This window comes from Phlebotomus argentipes, unplaced genomic scaffold, assembly GCF_947086385.1.
Source record: "Phlebotomus argentipes unplaced genomic scaffold, Phlebotomus argentipes genome assembly scaffold_18, whole genome shotgun sequence".
NCBI classification, from domain to species: Eukaryota; Metazoa; Arthropoda; class Insecta; order Diptera; family Psychodidae; genus Phlebotomus; species Phlebotomus argentipes.
Window position 1 is genome coordinate 5,684,356 of NW_026776177.1, and position 8,056 is coordinate 5,692,411.

Below are 8,056 nucleotides of genomic sequence, written 5' to 3' on the forward strand. Positions count from 1 at the left end.
ATACAGAAAATATATCTTCCATTGTGAATTAAAATTGCAATTGAACGCGTCGTATTAATCTTATTGCCATAAGTAAATTTATTCCGCACTCGAGTTCAAGGTGTTGAGCTCACGTTTAGCGTCTCAACACACTGTAAATTTTTCTTTTACTAATTGTGCACATTTACATCTTGTTTTAAGGCAGCCGCGTGAGGCCGAGTAAATTATTGTTATTAATTATCACAAGCACTGGCAACATAATTGTAATTTCCGAGGGTAGTTTCGCTATTAAGCGCGCAACTTTCGGATAGAAGAACATCAATTTACCCCTAATTTTGAGCATGTAAACATGGTTGAGTTTGCACTGCGATGTTTAATGTTGGGTGGAAAAAACATGGACATAAAAGGAGGAAGAAAATGCATTGTGATTTGAATTTTTAACTATGGGCTTGTTTAATTGTTGCAGCCAACAAACTCTGCATAAAATACTCTCATTGTTGATACCTTTTTATTTGCTCACACGTTATGTTTTCTGGTAAAATATCTAGAGCGACAACTTTGCCCTTTGTGTCCCATTTTAAAGTCAACCCTTTTTCCCCGACAGTGGCATAATTGACAAATTTCAGGGAAGTCATGTTGAACATAATGGCAAAATTTATGACTTCTGGGACTATTTTGTTGTCAACTGAAGAGTATTGTGTCTCGCACAAATTACTTATAATTAATTTAAAGTGTCAACATGGCCAGGAAGGCCCAAGAGTGTTTATCGAACTCGAGTCCCAGATCCTTATCTCAATCATCATGTACTTTCTCACACAAATCTCCAGCAGTATTAGCACATTTGGCGGACAGTGCTTTTGTGAGGGTGGATTTCGGTGCAATTGCGAAGTCCACCCACCCATTCGACAGCGCCCAGCGCTATTATTCAGACGATCGAGCTGTCACACACACTCTTCGGTATTTTTAAACCACCCTCGACTCTTATTTTTTCCTTGCAGGCTGTTTCCATTGCAGTCACGAGCATGGGGTGATTCAACAACCCATACAGGATTGGCTGCAGTCGAATAAATCGGAGCTGAATCACAGATTTCACCCATTTCTCAGAGTGTAAAATCCAAATGATAGGATCAACCAAGGGGGAGATAATGTGCCTTGAATCTGTACAAGTTTCTGTGCAGAATCTTCAACACTTCAGACACTTCTGAACGTCTTTAAGGGCAATTTATGTCGCTTTTCTGACTCCTTCTACCATTCATTTCTAACTTATAACAATCTAATCCAGGTTTTATTTGTCTCAAGAGGTTTAAGCTCTTCAAATACTTAGATTTAAGATTGTAAGAACTGATCTAATTGTCTCATGATTTGTTTTTGATCAATTTCCGTCTTAATTTCCTAGTTTTGTCTTCGGAAAATACATAAAAGGATTCTGAAAAAATTGTAAGGGTTTGAAAACCTGGTTTAAAACCTTCTTGGGCCGATTTAAATCTTTTCATACCTGGCAATGTTTCTACTGGATAATAAAGTACAAATCGCGAAGTTTTTTCAATGCAAATATTTGAAGTATTTTTACTTGTACCACTTTCGACCATAATATCTGCCCCTTGAGTTCAGCAGATCTTGAAGACAATTTTCTCAGATCTGTATAATTCATCATTTAGCGCAATTTTTCCGCATTCTTAGTAATTTGCAGAAGAATCACATCATTTCTTCCCAGAAACACCCCGGATTCAACCTTTCCATTCTCTGAGAACGTCTCAAGATGAGTTTATTGTTCACATGAATTAGCAAATGAATGACTTTTGGCACTTTCAATGCACTATGATAAATTCTCAGAATCCAATGTAATTTTCCTATAATTGATTGTGCTGTTTATTACCCCATTTGTCACACACTTGCACATGCGTTTTTTTGCCATATCTTTCTCGGAAAGCGGAAAATTTCCTCCGCCCACGCAAACTTCTGTGCGAGAAGTGTTGCTGACACTTTTGGTTTTTAAGCCTGGGAATTTTGTATTTAATATCCGCATATGAGTTCCTCATCATCCTTTGGCGTCACACCAAAAAAAAAAAAACACACAAACACACACACGAGAGTGTTTTGCTGGACAATTTTAAAACGTCATTCCGGCGCAATATCCCGTCGGGAAAGTGTTAATGTCACTTATCCGGAGGGGGTGCTTTTTAACACTTTCAGACGCGACTGACATCCCCCTCTTGACGCCCACTCTCGCTCCGTGTATTTTCTGTTAATTTGAATTTGCGCAACGGAAAGTTTTCACTCGAGTCACATTGCAAATAAACATATGATTGCGAGCCTATCATGTCGCTGAAGGCGAAGATCAAGGTTTGTGGAACGATTTTTCACCTAATTTGTAGGAATTCCCGTTGACTACCTTGGCTGTGTGCGCAAGCATTTCCAATTTACTCATTTTCCAATTTGATTCACTGCGGCGATGGCAAATCGTCGAGTTCTGCTTGAGGTTCTAATTTATTTATAAATGCATAAACTTCACTGATAATAATATGGATGTGCAATTTAGGGAAATTTCAAAGTAATTTTTCCATTAAAGAAAAACAATATGCAACCTGGCAATGATATTTGTTGCACAATACGCACTATTTATGACGTTTTTGCGTGGAAATGTGTTCGGAATTTCCAGTGATAGCGCCGATAGCGCCTCTCAAATCGACTTGATTAGAGAGTTGGCGATGATATAATTAAAGCGAAGTGTAAACAAATTGCACGACAAGAGTGCATTTGGGCTCAATTGCACATATTGATGGACATGAGTGCGTTTCTGAGGCGATTTCTCACCGGTAATTGTTAAATTATATAACGATGAAATGTTGGTGTTTGCACAGTGTGTAAACCAAATGGATGATAAATGTGGTTGTATGGTAATTTTGTGTAAACACCAGTGAATCTGCATTTTGTTGCCGTGACTTTTCGTCCCTCCTCAGCATACATTTATTCGATTGTCATGGGCAAATAGAGTCAAAATAGAATAGAAAATTCATGTCAGGACACTGATGGCGATGTCTTGTTTGCCGAAGCGCAATCACAGCCGTATTTTTCCATGTCCGCGACATTTCGCATCCCAAGCAGCACGGCGAGGAGAATTAGCATGCTATCCCACTGTCTAGCAGTTGAGAACCACTACAAAAAGGTGCCCAAAAGTTGATTGGTTCTGGGTTATGGAGCATACATTTGTCGGTCATATCGAATACTTTTACGACTCGATTCTGACCGATTTCCGACAAATGGCAAATGCGCGTTCGTCTGCATTTCACGCGTGAGATACTTATGCAAATATGCACGTCTTACGGAGAATATTTTTCTGCATCATCTCGGAAAATGAACATTTTTCCCACCCGTTTTCCGTAGGATTTTTCCGAGCTGGCCGAGGAATTAGAGTTTTGATCATGGCAATCGAAAACTCGATAAATTGATGCCAGAGACTCTGATTAATTGCATCTTAAACGCAAAAGTTTTGATGTGATTTTCTCGAAATGCGTTAAAGATGGTGGCGCTTCATGCGCGTCGAAAAATTCAGCATGACTGCCATTTCGCAGTCATCTGACCACCAATTAATAATGATAATGTATTACAAATCGACGGGTGAATCAAAGATTATCAAAAATCGTTTTTTGATAGTTGACGTCTTATATATTTTTGGATAGATCTTAATGTGTTCTATCATGTGTAAAAATATTACATGGGGTCCATCGGCAAAAATGAAAGTAATACGTGTTTACTTAAAAACCCCGTGTATAGAAATTTTTTTAATGCTGTCCTGTAAACTGTGAAAAGTCGACTTTTGATACTTTACAAGTTGATTTTTACGAATTGTTTGGAAAAAAGTACACGAAGACTATCAAAAATCGTGTTATTTTACCAAATTATTCGAACTCGTCTATCAACTCTCCGTATTTTAGTTAAAAATATAATAGAATAGAGCAATATTATCAATTTCCTGGAAGATATCGGGGGGTTTATGGATAAATTAATAAAATTTCAAAGCAATATCAACTCTCAAACTTCAAATCGCTCTACTGAAAAATGGCGATTTTGACTTTTGATAGTCTTCAGGGCACCCGTCGAAATATCTGTCACATTTTCCGGTCCGGCCATCTGGTGTCACTTGGGTATCGCTGTGCACTTTTGGGCAACCGGTTGCACAATGGCCAAGTGGAAAAACTTAAATATTGAATCAATTACAACCCCAGTCAAGTGATTGACATTGCAATTACCATGCCAAAAATTCGCCTCAGGCCGAATGGCTGGCATGATGCATAATCATGTATTTGGATGATGGTTTTTAATTAATTCAATTTTACATTCAGCAAACTCACGAGTGCCATCAAGTTCATGTTGAAGTGCGCGCATGAAGTTTCGACGCAAAATTGATGGTTAATTGAAAACGTGTTCTAATGACATAAGAGAAAAGCATCATGATCAACTTTGGACAGAATTTGTTTCCTCTATGATTTCACAGCAAACATAGAATCCAGACAATTTGCCAAATGATTTAGAGCTTAATTCTTAATATCCGGCACGTGTCTGACAATATATTTATACTTCCACTGCACTTGAGATTGACTTAATGCGATTTTATTGCATCTTCACGGGATTTCCATGCGGTGAAAAGCCTGTCTTGCTTCCTCGGCGAGACTGTGACGCGGTAACGAGGCGTGAAAATCGGTTTTTCCAGCCTAACCACCCCACACGAAAGCCGCCTATCCGGGAGGGATGCTCGGGCGACGTGTGTGACGAGCATAATTGTCGCATCGCAACCCCTATCGCAGCTCTCCTACCCTGAACGCCACGGTAACAGATGCTAAACAGCAATAAAGGAGCGATATTGGTGCCGATGCTCAGGATTTTCCACAGCCCCTGATTTTATGCCAATAAAATTATGATATTTCAAAGCACATTGTGTGTCATTCATTGCGCGCTCATTTATAACGCCTTTTAATTAGATTGAGGGACTCTTGGAGCGAAAGTGTCTGAGGCTAATTAGACGGCGAGTGGACTTAATTATTTAGCAAATATTGCGAGAAATTGCAATTGAAGGAGACATATTGATAAGAATAAATCATTTTGCCAATATGTCATTCATTCAATTACGCAATCAATATGTTCTTTCTCACACTTGATCCACCCTTAGAGCATTTGCAAGAGGGTTGAAAGTAATTTGAATGGTAAAATAATAATTCTCTTCAGCCGATCAGTTGAATATTTATGATAAAAAGATGATTTTCTTGAATGAAATCGACAACACACCCTTCATTTGGGGCGCAAAAGTTGCATGATTCGGACAAAGAGAGTAATTTCTCACAAATTGAATGTGTAATGACAAATGGTGTGTAATGAAAGTTGCAGAAGAAAGTCAATTTCTCCATTCACCCCTTCATGCTCAATGTTTTGGCCTCCTTTCATCCCTCTTTCTGCCAATATTTTTCCACCCAAAATGCAAGGGCAGGAGAAGAAAAAACTCACATATAATGTTAGGAATTGTATTAACTATTAATCTTCAAGTTCACTTCACGGAATTATTATTGAGAAAATGTGAGTTGAGATGATTTTATTTTCTGCACAAAACAGACGTTCTTTTCCCCTCTTCAACCCCTCGAGAAAGTGCAAGACAAATCGACAGAGATTACTCCCCGGGGGTGAGAGAGAGAGGGAAATTAATTAAAAAACAGTTTAGTGGTACATTACTCGAAAATTAATCACATCACAACCCTCGATTATTTCCCGTGTTAACAACAATGCTGAATTTTTGCACATTTTCAGCCCCCTTTTTTTCAATAGTCATACATTTTTTACAGCACTAAATAATGGCACTTTTGTGGAGTCGTAAATATAGTAATAATAAGCGATACTTTTACTCTTTTCGCGTCCGGATTTCGGCGTCAACACAGAGAACAGTTTGTAAATTAATCAAATGAATTGATGAAGGTTTCTTTGGGAAATGTTTTCATGTGATTTTTCAAGGGGTTCCATTGATTTTGTTGCTTAAATCGGAATTTCTTATGTTAATAAGGATTTTTTGGCGTCACATTTCAATATCATTCAAAATTGAACTTTTGAGAGTTGAAATTTTAGTTTTTTTTTTCTTGGATAATTCTTGATGTCTTCCTTTGTGTGTGAAAATATTATATTTTAAAATTATTATATTGGGCTGAAAACTATGAGAACTCGATTTTTTTAATAGTTTTTGCTGCAGTTTTCAAGATGTTTGATGAAATTGAAGAAGAAATATTAGATTTTCTGAATATTTAACTTCGGTTTTTGCAAATTAATTCAGAAATTCATACGAAAGGACATTTTTTCTGTGTCCTTTTAGTTGTTTTACATCCTTCAATCAAGACATTTTAAATTGGGTATAATTGTGAAAAATATTAAATACGGAACAAATACTTAGAAAAAATTCTAAATTTAAATAAAATTAAAGAAATACATGAAATTTGAAAAAAAGAGTTTCATAATCAATGTTCATATGAAATAATAATAGAAAAATAAAATAAAATATGAAAAAATAATGGAAATTGAACAATATTATCAACTTAGCGGACGATAAAATGGGAATTTTGACTCTTGATGATCACAATATCAGTGAACTCTCAATAAAGCACTTCTCTTAGACCCAAATTCAGCATCCACTAAATGGAAATCGTCTCTCATTCACAGTCGGTTTGGTAGCAGCATAACTGGGTGGGAATCAGGAGAAAGGATATGGAGTGAAAATGCGCCAATTGCTACTGCTGCAGACGTGAGCAGTGAGATAAAAAATGATTTTTAAACTTTGATAAATATTTTGAAATCGCTGAATGGGAACTTTTTGACATGGAGGATTCCAGAGAGTTGAGAGACTTTTTTTTTCATTGTATGTTATGGAGAAAGAGTGGAAGATACAAAAGAGGCGAAATACAATGCAGAAAAAGGGTTGCAACATTTTTTTTTTCATGTCTGCCAGCACAAACAAACTTTGATAAACATGAAGGATTTTCAATTTATGCGCTGCTCTTTTGAGCGCTGAAATATGCTCTCTATGCATATAAATGTACAGCAAGAGGTGAGTTTCATGCTGGAAATTGTATGGCATAGAATTCTCATTAGTTAATTGGCCAGATGCTGGAAATTCGGCTGAGAAGGATTGAATGCAATTGGAGAGTGAGGCGATTGTGTGTGTGTGTGCAGAAATTGTCCAATAAATTGTACCACCAAATTTCACACAGTGACTCAATTGAGCTGCGCGATTAAGGCACTGGGGATTTCGTGGAAATTTTCCAGATGGTCTCCAACCCTATAAATATTTTGAAGGATGAAACCTCATTTTGAAGGCGAAAAATTACACGGTCAAATAGATAATTCTCTAGCGAAACGAATTCGATTAGTTTCACTTTACTTCACGCCAAAACAATCCTTTCATCCCGTGATTTACCACTGCATCGCCCAGTGAATCCTATAACATTTATCATGAGGGAGGTTATTTTTCCATATTCAAATTGTATTCATAAATTTCAGGGGTGTTTCCCGAGCGCGACATTTGATACTGAGACGCGAGTCTAATTAATGCAATCAACTATGCAAAATTGCGTCATCCGCTTTGTTTCCAATACCATAAATCCTTTTCTCATATCAAAACTTGCCTTTATTCATTGTTTTATGATTTAACTAATCGATGAAGTGTGCGTTTGATGCGAAAAGAAGTTCCCCTCGAGGAAAATGTCCCTGTTAATTCCCTCTTCGTCAATTGTTGTGCTCGTCCTAAAAGTCAAGGGGGAGATAGTACCATTTACTGACCACTTTCACAATTTCTATGAAGAATCACAGACACTTTAAGAACTTTGCCAGTGCTTAAAATATGCGTTTTTAAGTTTATCCTTAAAAAGACGTAATTTTTGACTTGTATGACCTTGAAAATTTATGTAGAAGCAGTATTTTAGAAATATTTCAAGTTTCCTGTGAATATTTTGATATACAAAATTTTTCAATCGCAACAAAACCTAAAAATTATCTTGAAATATAGAAAAGAAACATTGAAAGAAACTTATTCAGAATCTTTTAAAGA